At 38.7% G+C, this 20000-nt stretch overlaps 1 pseudogene; it reads left to right on the forward strand.

The window, feature by feature from the left end:
* The window catches only part of LOC116069429, a 33679-nt pseudogene that overhangs the window by 5777 nt on the left and 7902 nt on the right, over positions 1 to 20000 (forward strand).

Consider the following 20000-nt stretch of genomic DNA (forward strand, 5'->3'; position numbering starts at 1 on the left):
GAGAGAGAGAGAAAGAGAGAGAGAAAGAGAGAGAAAGAGAGAGAGAGGGAGCGTGGAGGACTGCCCCTTCCCCACCAGCAGCCGGCAGGCCCACCCAAACACTTCCCTGGTGGCCCTAGTGTGTTGTGGCTCCAGGACGACTGGGAAGGACTAATGGGAGATGTAGTTTTGCGGGTGATCACTTAGGTAAAGGAACTCTAGCAGGCTCCAAAGTTGGGTCACGTGATCTAAGCGGGCCAACTAGAACAAAGAATGACTCTGAGACAAGCCCCTTGTGCTGTAGCAAAATTGCAGGCTGTTCTGAGCTAAGTTAAAAAATGAAATTTGCCTACCTCGTAGGGCAGAGGGATTAAATTGTGATCTTGTAATTAAGATTATTTGCTTTTAACATTAATTTATATTTAGACTCTGTCTGAATCTTGTGGGAAATTTTGCCTGTGGTTCAGAACTAGATAGGAAATATTAGCCATTGAGTCCAGATTAACGAGTGCAGTGATAATCATGTACTGCTTTGAACAGGTATTAATTATCTATGTCTGTGGCTCTGGGCAGAGAGTCAAACGGAAAGATGGTATAGACTGTTTAACCAGCCATAGGAAGTTCATAGTCTATTAACGTGGACTCCACGGGAATCTTGAATGTCTTTCCATGCTTGTTAAGATAGGAAAGGCCTAGTATAAGCAAATACAGTATCCTAGTTTACCTCATTCGTTTTAAACTGTTTGGATTTTTAAATAGATGTGATTTTATTTTGTGGTTATATTATTTCCCTGGGTGAGAAGTCAAAAGAAGATTTTTCTGGTCACTGGCTCAAGTATATGCTAATTGGGTTATTATTAAATTGGCATCTTGTAAACTATGGTGGCATTCATATGTAAAAATTGGCAGCTAAACTTTGTAACGTGATAGTAATGCTTTGATATTGATTTTAAAGAAAACAGAATGTTTGAAACTGGGTTTTGTTTAAATTATGATTATACCTTAACATTACAAAAGTTAAAAAGGTATGGAGTCTAAAAATAGATACAAGTGATGAGCAGTCTGGAGACAAATAAAGAGTTAGTTTGCCTTGAAACTAGAAAGTAAATAGAAGGATAAACCAAATTCTATCGAGGCATAGTAGAAGAAGGGAATCTAGAACAGCTGTGGCTATTGCTGGGAGGAGGCTGTTTTGCATGTACTATTACTGAGCCAGTAAAAGATGCCTTGGTCAAACACACCTGGAATGGCTGGTGCACTCCTAGCATTAGCAAAATAAGGAAATTTTTATCTTGTTTTTTACATCAAAAATGGGGATTTTCTTCTTTGGAGATTTTGAGGAACAGAGAACCCAAATACCACCCAGAAAGATTTTGTTTTAGTGTTATTGTAATATTAAAAATTTCTTTTGAGATTCATATGTTGCAGAAACGTACAGCCTTGATGAATTCCTTCATCAGACATGCTAAGCTGGTCTGCTTGAACTCCTGGTGTCCTGAACTTTAGCCTGATCCAGTTAAGACACAGATATCAGAAGACCAGTTCTGTTTTTCCTTCCACCTCTCTCATATCTCTACGTCCTTGTTCAGCTTGAAAAAGCTATGAATGAGTCGTCTACCTGGTTCCCTGGGCTTTGGGGCTAGAGAGAATTTGTTGATAGGTTGTGTTTCTAGGAAATGTAAAATGGCCATATTTAAAACAGGGAAGAAATAGCCAGACTTAATTATATAGTTATAGAAAGCCTTATAATTTGTTATTGAGTTAAAGTCATATGTTCCTATTTGGTATAGAATTTATTTGATACAAAATCAATGTTATCTTTGGTAAAAGGACCTTCTGATAATATTTACCCTGTCCTAAAAATGATTTAATTGATGCATAGATAATTTAAACTGGAAGCATTGTCTGACTAGAATTTAGTCAGGTATTTGAGTATTTCTTCAGATACACAGCTTATTCTCAGAAAATTTGCTTTGTTGTTTATATTTGTAATAGTGATTGATAAAAAGCTTGTGTTATAAACCATTTACATCTTAAATTGATATACAAGAAATGAGTAAGAGCTTTTAAACTGAGAATTTATTGTTAAGATTGGGTGTATGATAGTTTTCTTATTGACTGAGAGGTGTAGCTAATACAGTCCTGTTGTCCATACTTCTAGACCAAAAGATGAAGTTTTCTATATTCAGTTAAGAGAATTCTGGTTTCAGTAAAAGTTGTATGTAGACTTATAAGTAGTTCTTTTATTTTCTCAGTAGAGAGGGCTTAGATCTAGTCCGCCTTTACTGTTATTATAATCAGATCTGAGATGTGCTATTATAAACAGATCTGAGAGCTTTAGACCTGTGAGTTTAGGGACAAATTAACAGATTTATGGCTCTGAGTTTATTGTTAGGGAATTTCAAGATTTTAATTAAAGATAACTTAGGCAGTGGTGGCACATGCCTTTAATTCCAGCACTTGGGAGGCAGAGGCAGGCGGATTTCTGAGTTCGAGGCCATCCTGGTCTACAGAGTGAATTCCAGAACAGCCAGGGCTACACAGAGAAACCCTGTCTCGAAAACAAAACAAAAAACAAAAAAACCCCAAACAAACAAAACAAAACAAAACAAAAAAGATAACTGAGAGTAGTTCACAAACAATAGTCCAGATTACTATACAAAGATAGTTGGTTTTCAAAAACATCAGAAATGCACAGAAAATGGCATTTGGTATTATCTATTCATCTGGTACAGACCTGACTGTGATGGACAGCACCCTTTCTCAGACTCACAGAAGAGATTGAGCATCATCGGAGCTGTTCCAGCTGTGGTGAGACAACCACTAGGCAAAAGTTGCCTCTTCATCTGCAGACAATAGTGTCCAAAAAAGTCACATAGGCCTAGGAAAGCTTATATCTGCTGAGACAGAGTAGGCCAGTCCTTAATGTTCCTGTTTCCAGAAGGCTGAAGATCGATGCTCCAACGTTTTGAAGTAAGAACTGTCCAGGTGTTCTGCAGTCTCTATTTATTGACAATATTTTTGGAAGCTGTGTTAGGCTTCTTGTATCTTCTCTATTATTCAGTCATTCCTGGATTTCTGATGGAGTTGAAAGACTATGAAAATTAGAAGAGATGCAAGATGAGTTGTTAAGGGAACTAGTGCAGGTAGCTGAGAAAGTGTTTTAACAGAGAAAGAAAGAAAAGTTGTAGAAGGACTGTTATTACAAAGACAGAGAGACAGAAATCCATGCAATAAACAAGAGGTTTTTAATAATCTAGTATACTAGGGTCATCCTGCAGTCGGGGCAAAGGCGACCCCAGGGAACAAAAGCACACACTCTTTATACCCTTCCAGTCCATAGATTTACAGCATGAGTTGGTTATCTTATCTCATTGTTCTTTGTTTTCATTGGCCTTTGTCCTCCAGGTGAGAAGGAAATACCTGTTGCACATTGAAGGGATGGGGGAGATCCACCCCCTACTGGAGAGGTTTCCTGGAACTGGGCATTAGTCCCTGCAATTAGGGCATCTTTTAGGGACAGATGCTTGTTCAGTAAACCCTTTGAAGCTCCCTATCTTTAAGCTTAATGGACATTCCTGGCTCCCCAGTATTTTTAAGAGGTGTCCCTGTTTGCTCAAGTCGAACAAGTTAACCTGGAATGTAGTCTCTACTCTTACTGGAGAGTAGGTGTCTTCTATCAATTCCCAATCCCATTCCCCATATATCTAGTGGCCAGACCTTGTGTTTGATTTTTGCTAATTAGCAGCTGAATTGAATACCTGGGACATTCCTGAAGACAGCTTTAACCTTGTTGCTTTTAACTTTTGGACCTAATGTATTGAGCAGATTGGTTGCCTTCACACAGGATCACTTTCAGCAAGCTCAGCTATTCACCATGGCAGTTATTCATCAATATAAATATATGCATTGAGTATACATTCATATGTCTTTCATGGCTTTGGTCTGAATGCTAAAGAGTGTGCTTTTGAAGGCCAGTAGTCAGGGATGGGCAACCCTGTTCTTGAGCTCCTATTGACCTCAGACAGAGACAAATACCAAAAAGCTGTGTTTGCCTTTCACAATGGGTAAGGAGGAGCAATATAGACATGGACCTTAGGCAGACATGGCCACCTAGCCACTTTATTTCCTAGATGGGATCATGGAAAACAAGTAAATCTTGTGCCCCAATCCAGCTCATCTTTCAAAAACAAAAAAGGGGGAATTTTGCCCTTCCATGAGCCTTGAGTAAGCTAAACAAACTCCTGATAGTTTTACAACCTGGCTGGAGTCAGTGCCTGGACTCACTGCATTTGCAATTTCCTAATGGAACTTGGAGAAGTTGACTGCCTGCTGAGCTTGCTTTGCAACTCAATCCAGCTGAAACAAAGGGTAGGTCTGTGGGTTTTCCCTATATAAATGCAGAGCTAAAAATTAAACTTTGAGGCTTGATCAGAAACCTTTGTCTTGGCTTCATCCTTCTGTTGCCCACCAGTCTTTTTTCATTTCCAGCCTCCCTTTCAGGTACCCTGTTCTCTGTGGCTGCTGGACAACTACATATGGGAATCACCATCCCTGAAGTCCAGCTTTACCAGAGAAATAGTGGTAAAAACTGCATTGAGTAACATATTCATATGTTCTTCATGGCTTTGGTCTGAATAAGAATGAGTGTGCTTTTGAAGGCTAGTAGTAAGGGATTGGCAACCCTGTTCTTGAGCCCTTATTGACATAAGATACCTGTATCAGTACAGAGACAGACAATTTGATCAATGGAATAGAATTGAAGACCCAGAAATAAAACCACACACAAGCGCATGATATTTGACAAAGAAGCCAAATATATAAAATGAAAAAAAGAAAGCATCTTCAATAAATGGTACTGGTCTAATTGGCTGTGTATATATAGAAGAATGAAAATGGAACCATATTTGTCACCTTGAACAAACCTCAAGTCCAAGTGCATCAAGGACCTCACCTCGACATAAAACCTGATAACCTGAATCTAATAGAAGAGAAAGTGGGAAAGAGCCTTGAACTGATTGGCACAGAGGGAAATTTCCTAAATGGAACTCCAGGAGCTCACAATCTAAGATCAAGGATTGATAAATGGGACTTTGTAGCCCGTGCAGTCGTCTCGCCGGGAAGAAGACACGCGGACACACTAGGTTCCTTCTGCAGCAACGACGTTTACTGCCCTCTCCCAGAGGGAAAAGAGACCGAGCCAGTAATCCGCACTGCTTATATACACCACAGTGCGGCGTGTCTGCCCATGATTGGCTATTCGCTCATTACCCTACGTGACGCCCCAGAATGGGCCGTGACATGGCGTCTTTTCACTCTACGCACATGCGCAAACAGTTCTCTATGCACATGCGCAAACAGTTGTTTACTCGACAGCGGAAGTAGGCTCCATCTTGTCATGGCGAATGCCAGCTCGCTACAGGACTTCATGAAACTGGAAACTAAGACAAAAGACGTAGCCAGTTATACAAAATGGCATCCAACAAATTGGGAAAAAAAATCTTCACTAACCACACATCCAATAGAGGGCTAATATCCAAAATATATAAAGAACTCAAGAAGCTAACCACCAAAAAAACAAACAACCCAATCAAAAAATGGGGTATAAAACTAAATTGAGAATTAATAACAGAGGAGTTTTGAATAGCTGAGAAACACCTAAAGAAATGTTCTAAGTCCTTAGTGATCAGAGAAATGCAAATCAAAATGACGGTGACATTCCACCTTACACCAATCAGAATAGTTAAGATCAAAATTTCAGGTGGTAGCATATGTTGGAAAGGATGTGGAGAAATAGGAACATTCCTTCATTGCTGGTGGAATTGAAAATTGGTACAACCACTCTGAAAATCAATCTGGAGGTTCCTCAGAAAATTGGACATAGATCTACCTGAAAACCCAGAAATACTACTCTTGGGAATATAACCAAAAGATGCCCCACCATGCAACAGGGGCATGTGTTCCACTATGTTCATAGCAGCCTTGTTTGTGATAGCCAGAAGCTGGAAACAACCCAGATGTCCCAGACAGAAGAATGGATACAGAAAATGTGGTTCGTTTATCCAATGGGACACTACTCATCTATTAAGAAGGAAGATATCCTGAGTTTTGCAGGCAAATGGATAGAACTAGAAAATATCATCCTGACAGCTTTGGGTAACTCAGACCCAGAGGACATGTAATGTATGGTGTGTACTCACTAATTAGTGGGGTTTAGCCAAAAATAAAGTGCTGCATATCCAAGATACAGCTCACAGAACTTAAAAAGATCAATAAGCTGAAGGGTCCAACTGAGGATGCCTTAATCCCAATTGGGAGACAGAAGAAAACAACCACAAGTGGGGGAAGAAGGATGTGGTAGGGAAAGGGGATGGGAGGAGCAGAGAGGGGAACATGATCAGATATTGGGTGGGGGAAAAGGACTGAAATCCCTGAGGGCCAGCAAAAAGAATGAAAACATGAAACCTAGGGAGGTAGGAGGTTGGGGGACCCTCCAGAATGTACCAGAGACCTGAGAAGTAAGAGATTTGCAGGACTCAAAGATAGGGACCTTAGATGAAATGCCCTACATTGGGGAGATGGAACTTGTAAAGCCCACCTCCAATAGGAAGGCACAGCATCAAATGAGGGAGGGGGTTGCCATCCCACAGTCAAAACTCTGACCCATAATTGTTCCTCTAGAAAAGAACTACAGGGATGGAAATGGAGAGGAGCTTGTAAAAAAAAAAGGTCCAATGACAGGCCTAAAGGGGGATCCCACTCAAGGGGAGGTCCCAAGGCTTGACACTATTACTAAGGCAGTGGAGTGCTCACAAAAAGGGACCTATCATGACTGCCCTCTGAAAGACCCAACAAGCAGCTGACAGAGTCAGAGGCAGGTATTTGCACCCAAACAATGGACAGAAGTGCTGACCCCTGTGGTTGAACTTGGGGAAAACTGGAAGAAGCTGAGAAGGAGGGCAGCCCTGTAGGAGAACCAGCAATCGCAATTAACCTGGACCCCTGAAATCTCTCAGATATTTGAACACCAACTCAGCACCATAAACCAACTGATATGAGCCCCCCCAACACATACACAGTAGAGGACTGCTAGGTATGGGTTTAGTAAGAGAAGATGCACCTAACTCTCAAGAGACTGGAGGCCCAAGGGAGTTTAGAGGTCTGGTGGAGTAAGGGTAGGTGGTGGATACATCCTCATGGAGACAGGGTGCAGGGAGGAGGTATGGGATGTGGAACAGTCAGTGGGTAGACTGGGAAGGGAATAAAATCTAGAGTTTAATAGAAAGAAATAAAAGAATGAAAGAAAGAGAGAAAGAAAGAAAGAAAAGAAGGAAGGTGGCAAAGTAACAGATAATAGTATGCCATGAAGAGATGGCTTATAGTTCCCAATTCTGTCCTAGGAAGGCAAAAAATACCTAGTCTTTATCCTACTGACTTCACCTCGTTTGAGACACAAGATGCTGTAGTTAACATTTCATTACATTCACGACTCTTCTTAGGCTATCTCTCTCTTACAAAACATAGTGGGTACCATGGAGAGAATCATAGTCATTTTATAGACAGATTGAATTTTACTAGAGAAATAGAATCATGGGAATGAGCAATAAAACATCACTGAAAGACCCTTAATGATACTTGACATGCTTCCAGAAGACAGAAAGATTTTATCCAAGACAGAATTGAAAACTAAAAGGGATGCTGTTTAGCCACAATGATGGTTCAGTACTCCTAGAAATAAATATGAATTCGCATGCTATTGTTTTGTGGTTAATTTTGAGCCAGAAATGAATGTGGAAAAGAGTTTTATTATTGTATTTCTCCTCTTAAAGCAACAATAACAATTTTTCCCATTCAAAATTGAAAAAACACAAGATTTTAAGCATGAAAATTAGAAAAGGAAAGGCCTCAGAATTTGCAGGGCAGCTGGGACAGGAAGGATCCTTTCTACCTCTGTCTACACTTAGGAGGGATGGCTGATCCACAGCCCTCTCTGCCTCTTCCCCCCAAGTAGAGAGCTTGTTTCCAGGGAGTTCTCTGACCAAGGGACTCAGGTGACATTTTCTCTCCTGTGACTTTCTAAGGTGAGACCAGACAGGAGGCACAGGCGTCAGAAGTGGCAGGGCAGCTGGGACAGGATCCTTTCTACCTCCATCTACACCTAGGAGGGACCACAAATCCATAGCCATCTCTGTCCCTTTCCCACAAGAAGACCCCAGGACTCAGGATGGAGTATTGATCCACAGCCCTCTGTGCACAGGTCTTACCAGAGGAGAGCTGATATCCCAGAAGTGCTAACACAGGATTATAGACCCACAGGAGGAACAAGCTCCAGCCAGAGGCAGCATGAACATCTAACACCAGAGATCAACAGATGGCAAAAGGCAAATGCAAGAATCTTACCAAGAGAAACCAAGACTACTTGGCTTCATCAGAAACTAGTACTAAATCCACAGCTAGTTCTAGATATCCCAAAACACCTGAAAAGCAAGATTTGGATCTAAAATCAAATTTCATGATGGTAATAGAGGAATTTAAGAAGGACATTAATAACTCCTTTTAAGAAATACAGGAGAACACAGGTAATCAGGTTCAAGCCCTTAAAGAAGAAACACAAAAATCCCTTAAAGAATTACAGGAAAACACAAACAAACAGGTGAAGGAATTTAACAAAACCATCCAGGACCTAAAAATGGAAGTAGAAACAGTTAAGAAATCACAAAGAGAGACAACTCTGGAGATAGAAATCCTAGGAAAGAAGTCAGAAACCATAGATGCAAGTATCAGAAACAGAATACAAGAGATAGAAGAGACAATCTCAGGGGCAGAAGATACTATAGAAAACATTGACACAACAGTCAAAGAAAACACAAAATGCAAAAGATTCCTAACCCAAAACATCCAGGAAATCCAGGACACAATGAGAAGACCAAACCTAAGGATAATAGGTATAGAAGAGAGTGAAGAGTTCCAGCTTAAAAGGCCAGTAAATATCTTCAACAAAATTATAGCAGAAAATTTCCCAAACCTAAAAAAAGAGATGCCCAAGAACATACAAGAAGCCTACAGAACTCCTAATAGTTTTGAGCAGAAAAGATATTTCTCCCACCACATAAGAGTCAAAACACCAAGTGCATAAAACAAAGAGAGAATATTAAAAGCACTGAGGGAAAAATGTCAAGTAACATATAAAGGCAGACCTCTCAGAATTACACCAGATTTCTCCCCAGAGACTGTGAAAGCCAGAAGATGCTGGGCAGATATCATACAGACCCTAAGAGAACGTAAATGCCAACTCAGGCTACTGTACCCAGCAAAACTCTCAATTACCATAGATGGAAAAACAAAAGTATTCCATGACAAAACCAAATTTATACAACACCTTTCCACAAATCCAGCCATTCAAAGGGTAATAAATGGAAAACTCCAACACATGGAGGGAAACTACATCCTAGAAAAAGCAAGAAAGTAATCTTCCAACAAAACTGAAAGAAGATAGCCACATGAACAGAATTCCAACTCTAACAATAAAAATAACAGGAAGCAACAATTACTTTTCCTTAATATCTATTAATATCAATGGACTCAATTCCCCAATAAAAAGACAAAGACTATCAGACTGGGTATGTAAATAGAACCTAACATTTTCTTGCATACAGGAAATCCACCTCAGTGACATAGACAGCCACTTCCTCAGAATAAAAGGTTAGAAAACAATTTTCCAAGCAAGTGATCCCAAGAAACAAGGTGGAATAGCGATTCTATTATCAAATAAAATTGACTTTCAACCTAAAGTGATCAAAAAAGATAAGGAGGGACACTTTATGCTCATCAAAGGTAAGATCTACCAAGATCAACTATAAATTCTGAACCTCTATGCTCCAAATGCAAGGGCATCTACATTTGTAAGATAAACATTACTAAAGCTCAAATCACATATTGTACCACACACAATAATAGTGGAAGACTTCAACACCATTCTCTCTGCAATGGACAGATCATGGAAAGAGAAACTAAACAAAGACAAAGTGAGGCTAACAGAAGTTATGAAACAGATGGATTTAACAGATATCTATAGAACTTTTTATCCTAAAACAAAAGGATAGACCTTCTTCTCAACACCTCATGGTATCTTCTCCTAAACTGAACATATAGTTGGTTACAAATCAGACCTCGAGAATCAGGATACAAAATGATTGAAATAATTCCTTGCATTCTATCAGATCACCATGGACTACAGCTGCTTCTCAATAACAACATAAACAGTAGAAGGCCCACATACATACACTCTACTCAATGATAACTTGGTCAAGGAAGAAATAAAGAAAGAAATTAAAGACTTTCTAGAGTTTAATGAAAATGAAGCCACAACATACCCAAACATATGGAACACAATGAACACAGTCCAAAGAGGAAAACGAATAGCTTTAAGTGCCTCCAAAAAAAAAAAAAACTATAGAGAGCATACACCAGCAATTTGACAGCACATCTGAAAGCTCTAGAACAAAAAGAAGACAATTAATCCAAAAGGAGTTGAAGGCAGGAAATAATCAAATTCAGGGCTGAAATTAACCAAAAAGAAACAAAAAGGACTATATGCAAAGAATCAACCAAACCAGGAGTTGGTCTTTTGAGAAAATCAACAAAATAGGTAAACCCTTAGCCAGACTATAGAAGGTACAGAGACCGTATCCTAATTAACAAGATCAGAAATGAAAAGGGAGACAAAACAACAGACAATGAGGAAATTCAAAAACCATGAGATCCTACTACAGAACCTATATTCAACAAAACCCCAAAACATGGATGAAATGGACAATTTTCTAGACAGATACTAGGTACCAAAGTTAAATCAAGAACAGATAAATGATCTAAACAGTCCCATATCTGCTAATGAAATAGAAACAGTCATTAATAGTCTCCCAACCAAAAAAAAAAAAAAAAGCCCAATACCAGATGGGATTCCTGCAGAGTTTTATCAGACTTTCAAAAAAGACCTAATACCAATGCTCCTCAAACTATCACACAAACTAGAAAGAGAAGGTACTCTACCTAATTCATTCTATGAAGCCACAATTACTCTAATACCTAAACCACTCAAAGAACTAAGAAAGAAAAGTTCAGACCAATTTCCCTTATGAATATTGATGCAAAAACTCTCAATAAAATTCTTGCAAACCAAATCCAAGAACACATCAAAACGATCATCCATCATGATCAGGTAGGCTTCATCCCAGGGATGCAGGGATGGATCAATATATGGAAATCCATCAACATAATTCACTATATAAACAAACTCAAAGAAAAAAATATGATCATCTCATTAGATGCTAAGGAGGCATTTGACAAAATCCAACATCCCTTCATGATAAAAGTCTTGAAAAGATCAGGAATTCAAGGCCCATACTTAAACATAGTAAAAGCAATAAACAGCAAACCAGTAGCCAACATCAAATTAAATATAGAGAAACTTCAAGCAATCCCACTAAAATCAGGGACTAGACAAGGCTGCTTATTTTCTCCCTACCTATTGTACTTTAAGTCCTAGCCAGAGCAATTAGACAACAATAGGAGATCAAGAGATACGAATTGGAAAGGAAGAAGTCAAATTCTGATGATATGATGGTATACTTAAGTGACCCCAAAAATTCCACCAGAGAGTTCCTAAATCTGATTACTTCAGCAAAGTAGCTGGATATAATATTAACTTAAGCAAATCAGTGGCCTTCTTCTACACAAAGGATAAACAGGCAGAGAAAGAAATTAGGGAAACAAAACCCTTCACAATAGTCAAAAATAATACAAAATACCTTGGCATGACTCTAACTAACCAAGTAAAAGATTTGTTTGACAAGATCTTCAAGTCTCTGAAGAAGGAAATTGAAGAAGATCTCAGAAGATTGAAAGATCTCCCATGTTCTAGGATTGGCAGGATTAATAAAGTAAAACTGGGCATCTTGCTGAAAGCAATCTACAGATTCTGTGCAATCCCTATAAAAATTCCAACTCAATTCTTCACAGACTTAGAACAAGCAATTTTCAAATTCATCTGGAATAACAAAAACCCATGATACTGAAAACTATTCTCAACAATAAAGGAACCTCTGGTGGAATCACCATTCCAGAAATTAAACTGTACATCAGAGTAATGGTGATTAAAAACTTCATGGAATCACCATTCCAGAAATTAAACTGTACATCAGAGTAATGATGATTAAAAACTTCATGGTGTTGGTACAGTGACAGGCAGGAAGATCAATGGAATATAATTGAAGACCCAGAATGAACCCACATGCCTATGGTCACTTGATCTAAAGCTAAAGGAGCTAAAACCATCCAATGAAAAAAAGACAGCATTTCATCACAAAATGGTGCTGGCTCAACTGGTGGTTAGCATGCAGAAGAATGCAAATCTATCCATTCTCATCTCCTTGTACAAAGCTCAAGTCCAAGTAGATCAAGGACCTCCACATAAAACCAAATACTCAGAAACTAATTGAAAGGGAAGTGGGGAAGAACCTCGAGCACATGGGCACAGGGTAACCTTTCCTGAACAGAACAACAATAGCTTATGTTCTAAGATCAAGAAATGACAAATGGGACCTCATAAAATTGCAAAGCAATTCATGGTGTTAGTAAGGCAAAAGACACTGTCAGTAGGACAAAATGGCAACCAACAAATTGGAAAAAGATCTTTACCAATCCTATATCTGATAGAGGACTAATATCCAATATATACAAGGAACTCAAGAAGTTAGACTCCAGAGAGTCAAATAACCCTATTAACAATGGGGTACAGAGCTAAACAAAGAATTCTCAACTGACGAATACCAAATATCTGAGAAGCACCTAAAGAAATGTTCATCATCTTTAGTCATCACATGCAATTCAAAACAACCCTGACATCTGTCAGAATGGCTAGGATAAAAACTCAGGTGATAGCAGATGCTGGAGAGGTTATGGAGGAAGAGGAACAGTCCTTCATTGCTGGTGGGATTGCAAGCTGATACAACCACTCTGTAAATCAGTTTGGTGGTTGCTCCAGAAATTGGACATAGTACTACCAGAGGACCCAGCTATACCACTCCTGGGCATATATCCAGAAGATGGTCCAACATGTAATAAGGACACATGCTCCATTATGTTCATAGCAGCCTTATTTATAATAGCCAGAAACTGGAAACAACCCTATGTCCCTCAACAGAGAAATGGATACAGAAAATGTGGTATATCTACATAATGGAGTACTACTCAGCTATTAAAAACAATGAATTTATGAAATTCTTAGGGAAATGAATGGATCTGGAGAATATCATCCTGAGTAAGTTAACCCAATCACAAATGAACATACATGGTATACATTCTCTGATAAGTGCATATTTGCTCAGATGATTGGAATACACAAAGTACAAACCACAAACCACAAGAAACTCAAGAAAAAGGAAGATTAAAGTATGGATACTTCATTTCTCCTTAAATGGGGGAACAAAATACCCATAGAAGGAGTTGGAGAGACTAACTATGGAGCAAAGACTGAAGGAAGGACAATCCAGAGACTGTTCCACCTGGGAATCTTTCCCATATTCAACCATCAAATACAGACACTATTGTGGATGCTGACAAGTGATGGCTGACAGGTGCCTGATATAGTTCTTTGCTGAGAGACTCTGACTAACATAGAAGTAGAGGCTCACAGCCATGTATTGGACTGGGTACAGGATCCTCAATGAAGGAGCTAGAGAAAGGACCCAAGGAGCTGAAGGGTTTGTAGCCCATTAGAACAAACAACAATATGAACTAACTAGTACCCTCAGAGCTCCTAGGGACTAAATCACCAACCAAAGAGTACACATGGTGGGACTAATGACTCCAGCAGCATATGTAGCAGAGGATGGCCAAGCCGCTCATCAATGGAAGGAGAGGTCCTTGGCCCTGTGAAGGTTCTATGCCCCAGTGTAGGGGAATGCCAGAACCAGTAAGCAGCAGAGGGTTGGGTGACGAGCCGGGGGAAGGGGAAGAAGGGAGGGAACAGGGGTTTGTTCTTGTTGTTTTTGTTTTTTTGTTTTTTTGGTTTTTGTTTTTGTTTTTTGTTTTTGGAGGGGAAACTGGAAAAGGAGATATCGTATGATATGTAAACAAAGAAAATATCTAAAAATGAAAAGAAAAGAAAAGAAAAAGAATATTAGAAAAGGACAAAAGCCTAGTAAGCAATCCAAAAACTGAAGAATGTAGTGAGAACAAATGAGCTTTGCCCCTTTCACCTCTGCTACAACAAAATCTTGCTCAGTGAATCAGTAGACATTAAATTCAATCTAATAATAGGTAGTAGTTCATTAGCTGAGTATATGCAATTCTCTGTAGCAAGAGGTCATGAGGTTTTCCTAGTGGTTGGATTTTGAAAGGAGCTGCATTATTTTATGTCCATCAATAACTTCCTAGATTTGGCAAGCAGAAACAAAGAGGAATAATCTGAGCAGTGGCATTAGGGACAAGCTAGTTGCTTCAGTCAGCAACAAACCAGTTTCTCTTCCCTGCTTGAAGATGACCTTATCATTGTGTTGATATGGAATTTATGTATTTCTCCCTCAGAATCAGGAAGGGTACAGTCATTATAGAGTAGGGTCAGTGAATCAATATTCAAATATTTAGACCATGTTAGAAGAGGCCACAGATGTGGGCCTTGTTTGTAAGTGATGCAGAACATGCATTTATTCTTCTATCCAAGACAATCAATGAACATCTTCTTTCCATTCATCATCTCACTTCCAGATCAGTGAACAAAGCATTGGAGTAACAGCTGGAGGTTTTATGCAAGTCATTCAGCCTAAATGTCAGGGATACACTTAGATTTTTCTTGTATGTATCAATATGACTAAGAAAAAGGTAGGTTGACAACTATTTCTCTAGATGTATTTTAGGTAAAAATACATTAAACAGACAGACAAAATATTTTTGGAGTGTATACTATAAGCTGTTTACTGTTTACTGGTATAAAAGCATTCATGGGAAAAGAAACAACACAAGTCCTATCCTCAGAAAACAGTGTGAAGAGGGAGGCAGGTATCATTTAAATGCACAAGGAATTGGGGAGGGCATGGAAAATTATTAGATTTTTTCAAACCCTCTTGTACTAGAGTAGGGGTAAACTATTCTCATAGCCCTGTTTCTGTACAACTCCTATTCGTCACTACATGTCAAGGATTATTCTGGTGTCAGTTACAAACCTGTGATGAACCTTCAAGTGTGCATATGTCTATAAGAAAGTGACTTCAGTTCTTTCTGATAGATACTTGGAAATAGAATTACTGAGTCACATCACTGGATTAAGAGAGTGATATATCTGCACAAGAGAATTATTCTACCACAAGAAGAGAAAATCTTGCCAATAGAGGCAATATAGATTAATTCTGAGGACATTGTGCCCACTAAAACCAGTCAGACAAAGAAAAACAAATATTATATAATAGCATTTAGATGAGGAACTGTAAGTTTGAACTCAGAACATCAGAAGTTAGGGTGTTGGTTTCCAATGGCTATGGGGCTAGAGGAATTCAGGCATGGAGTATATGTTAATTGAAGTGTACTTCACATAACACATATGCACTCACAGTAAACTATGCAAAGTATATGTATTAGTTTCTAGTAATCATTTCACAGCAAATATGTATACCAAGTACATCTCAAGGACATGTGATTGTTCTTAGGTTATAGTAAACCTGGGAAAGAAATAACATGACCCTCTGTGTCTAAATGAAGTTTTTTACTTAGCAAGCTGTATTTTCAAAATGTTTCCAGAAATGGGAATAGATAGGGATGATAGTCACACACTGTCATTTCCCAGTGAATATACAGAAAACAGTGACAAGGTGTGGTTACATTCTAAATACATTCTCCTTTTTCTCACCATGTGAGCAAGTCAGTATGTATGTTGTTGAGTTTGAAAGAGGACTGGAGCTGAGACAGCCTGCAGATCAGTAGTACATAGTTATATTGCTGAAGGCTCCACACTGGGCCACAAGGTCTGGAGTTTATCTTGTAGGTTACAGATACTATGGAAATCTTTCAGTTGAATGATACTCATTAAATCTGAGTTCTCAAAATATCTTTCTGGTGGGAGTGTAGGCTCATTTGGAAGGAGTCACAGAAATAAATCTAGTCCTGCAATCACTTGATGTGTCAAGGTGGGGTGATTGTACGTGGGGCTCCCTCTTTTCAGAGAAGGAGAAGGGGAAATAGCTATATGAGGATGGGGGCTGGGAGGAGAGGTCTGATATAAGAATGTAGAGTTAATAAATAAATAAATGAGAAAAATAAGTTATCTGAGAATCCAGGAAAATGATAAAAATATAAAGTGAATTAATGTTAAAGAAACAATAAGCAGAAGGTGATGTTTCCAAATGATGCTGGAGAAGTGCCATTTGTAAAAAAAGTTTTGACTATGGCAGGGGTAGGGAGGAATTTGAAGAGCATCTCTAAAGGGCTTACATGGTAGTATATTGTGAGGCTGAAAAGGGATCTCCCCTTCTTGTGTGGCAAGATCATATATATAGTTTTATAAAAGAGCAGGTGCTTGTGACATCATTTCTGGATGTTATGAAATACTAAGACTGGAACAAGTCAGGCTCTTGGTTTAGTTCTCCAAGTCCCATATGGAGGTTGATTTTGAGCCAGGACTAAAAATCACTGAATTGGAGAATGGAGGAAAGCAAAGGTACACCAAGTCTTTCCTTCTGTGCATATATCATTTAGTTACAGAAAAAGACAAGAACCACAGATGAATATGGTCTCTTCTAAAATGTTTCATCCTAAGTCTTGTGCTTGGCACATAAGGATGGTTTATGTTAATGACATGTACATCCTGATATCATAAATTGATCATCAGTTGGAAAATAAAACAGTAAGAGTCAATATTAGAGAACACCCTGAAAAATAGGGCATCATGATGTTAGGAAGATGGGTAATCAGAACAAAGTAACCTCAAATTCAAGTTGCTTCCAGCCACTAGCTCTCAGCTTGTAGCAAGTGACTTTTCTCCTGTGAGTTTCTTCAACATAAATATGGAGGCAATTCCACCATATGTTCAATGCTTTAAAATGTTGAGTTAGCACATATGAAATGTGTGTATAAGGGACAGTAACAGTGAAAGTGTAATCACGAAGACTTACATGAATAGCTAAAAATACACTGAATTTTGTGAAGCTGGACTATGGATTTCCACCACAGTATGTATATAGTACTGGCTGCCACAGGTTGTTTCTTGACATTTAAAAGGAAATTTAGCACTAGAGAATAACCCAAGAGTCTTGGAGAAAGGAGTGTGAATGAGGAAAACAATTGCTCAGATTAACTAGTTTGACTGCTTTGATCTTCCAGAAAACTGTCTGCCTGGCAGAATAATTCATTTCCCAATTACATCATTTTTATGGAGAAAATACAAAGACAAAATGCAGAGTCTAGACCACCAACTAAGAAGTATAACTGGAAGGATCCATGACTTCATATATATAGCAGAGGATGACCTTGTCTGACAGCAATGGGAGGGTAGGCCCTTAGTCCTGGAGAAAGTTTTATGCCCCAGAGTAGGGGGATGCTGGAGTGGTGAGTGAGAGAGTGTGGATGTGTTGGGGAGCATTCTTATACAGGCAAAGAGGAGGAGGGAGGGTGGATGGGAAATAGAGGATTGGTGGAGGGGTAAATGCGAAGTGGGATAACATGGGATGGGGGTTGGTAGAGGGGGTAACTGGGAAGTGGGATATCATTTAAGATGTAAGCAAATGGAATGATTAATAAAAAATGCAAAACTGCAAAAATTCTAAACTAAACCACTTGTTCTATAGCCTCATATGGGAGTGTCTTTATTGGTTTCCCCACTATTCTGCTGGCACATGTCACATAGTCCTGTATGGACTGTAATCTTTATCTCACAGCTCTGGAGGGAATATAGACAATATTTAGACTTCCAGGGTATGGAACAAAATCCTAAGCAATTATTAAATGATGATAAGAAGATATGAAACATTCCCAATGCTATCATCTCAGTTAAACAAAACAAAGTAAACAAACAACCACAAACAAACAGAATCAAAAAACAAAAAAACATAAGGACAGTTGACATCCACTAATGGAGTCTGATTATTCTCATAAACAGAGAGATCTGTCCTCTGCCTGCACAGGAGCACAGCATGTCAAAATATTAATGGATGGATGGATGGGTTGATGGATGGATGCATTCATGCATGCATAGATGGATAGATCATTGGATGGATGTATGCATGCAACAATCATTGAATGCAGGCATGGATGAATGATTAGATGGATGCATGGATGGAGGGATACATATATCTATGCATCAATGGATGGATGCATACATGGATGGATGCATACATACATGACAGATTGATGGATACAAGATTACATGGATGTGTGGATGTATGGATAGATGAATGCATGGATCAATGGATACATGGACTGATGGACAGATGATAGATCATTGGAAAAAACTTATAAAGAGTCTTATAGTATAAATAATACATAGAAACTTGGATCACAAAAATTTTCCTATACACTTTTCAAACCACCAATACCCAACATTGTTGTAGAGCTTTGGTATTTATCTGCACAGAGGTCAGATGTTCCACAAGCACCTCCTTCATAGACTGTCTTTCCATTTGCCATAATCTCAGGGTTTGACTAGATATGAAACAAGTGATATATGACACACTTTATATTTGAACATTATTACTATGAAGTTAATTGGATACTTCTCCCAGGGAATAAGTTTAAAATAAATGAATAGATTGCTTACACAAAGGTTTGGGAGAATCTGATCATAAAGATTCCAAGGAATTGACTGCCAAAAAAGTACATGGAAGCTAGGAAGATGTCTCAGTGGGTAAGATTCATGTTGAGAAACTGAGTTTGGATGTCCAGTACTTATGTGAAAGTCAGATCAACAGTACTCATGTCTATAACACCAGAACCTGGAAGGGTAGAAACAGACAAATCCCTACAACTCTCCAACCGTCCAGTCTATTTGAAATGGGAAGCTCCTAGTTCAGGAAGAGACCCTGACTCAAAAAAAGAAAAAAGAAAGCAAGATGGACTTCTTCTATTTGTAACCTAGAGAATCCATTAATACTGCCTGCATGTACACGTGTGTAGAGCCACCCACCAGAGCATGGACAACTGACCAGCATTGTACTTCCAAGCAAAAATAGCACCATTTCCTCTAATAGTCATCAACTGTCAATAACACCATATCTATGGGTATAACCCATGAACCCACTTCATCCATACTTGATCCTGTATATATCTTTTTCAGGCAACACAGCCACTTTCCTAGTTTTCTTTTTGTTTCTTTGGTAAAATCCTTATTAAAACCAATTTGGGAGAGAAGGGTTTTATTTGGCTGAAGTTTTCACATCAGATCCCATCATTGAGGAAATTCAATGCAAGAAATCAAGCAAGAAATGGAGGCAAGACCTCAAGCAGAGACATTAGAGAAACACTCCCTATGAGCTTATTCTTCATAACTTATTCAGCCTGCTTTTTTATACAACCCATGGCTTCCTTCCCAGGGTTGGTACTATCCATAGTCTACTGGGTCTTCTCACATCAACTATTAATAAAAAAAATCACTATAAACATGCCCACATGACAGTCTCATGGAGGTAGTTTTTCAGTTATGGATCCTTATAGCTTGTGTCAGGTTGACAAAAACTAGCCAATTAGTTGACTTACATGTACAAACACAGAGAAATGATGTGAGAGGTCACACATTTAAAAGACAGACAAGTGGAGTCACCTGCTATCCTTTAGAAAGGAAAGAATATAAATTTTAAAAATGCTTTGTTAGACCATTATAGGCATGTTTGTCACAAATTTAAGAAAAAGAAGGCAAAATAAAATTTGAACATGTGTTTTGTGTGGGTAGGCAATATTTCCCCCAAAGGACATGGGCTATTAAATAAACATCTTAGGGCCAGGCATAAGCTATTTCTGTGAGTTATTAATCTGGATTTCCC

Source organism: Mastomys coucha, unplaced genomic scaffold, assembly GCF_008632895.1.
Source record: "Mastomys coucha isolate ucsf_1 unplaced genomic scaffold, UCSF_Mcou_1 pScaffold1, whole genome shotgun sequence".
NCBI lineage: Eukaryota > Metazoa > Chordata > Mammalia > Rodentia > Muridae > Mastomys > Mastomys coucha.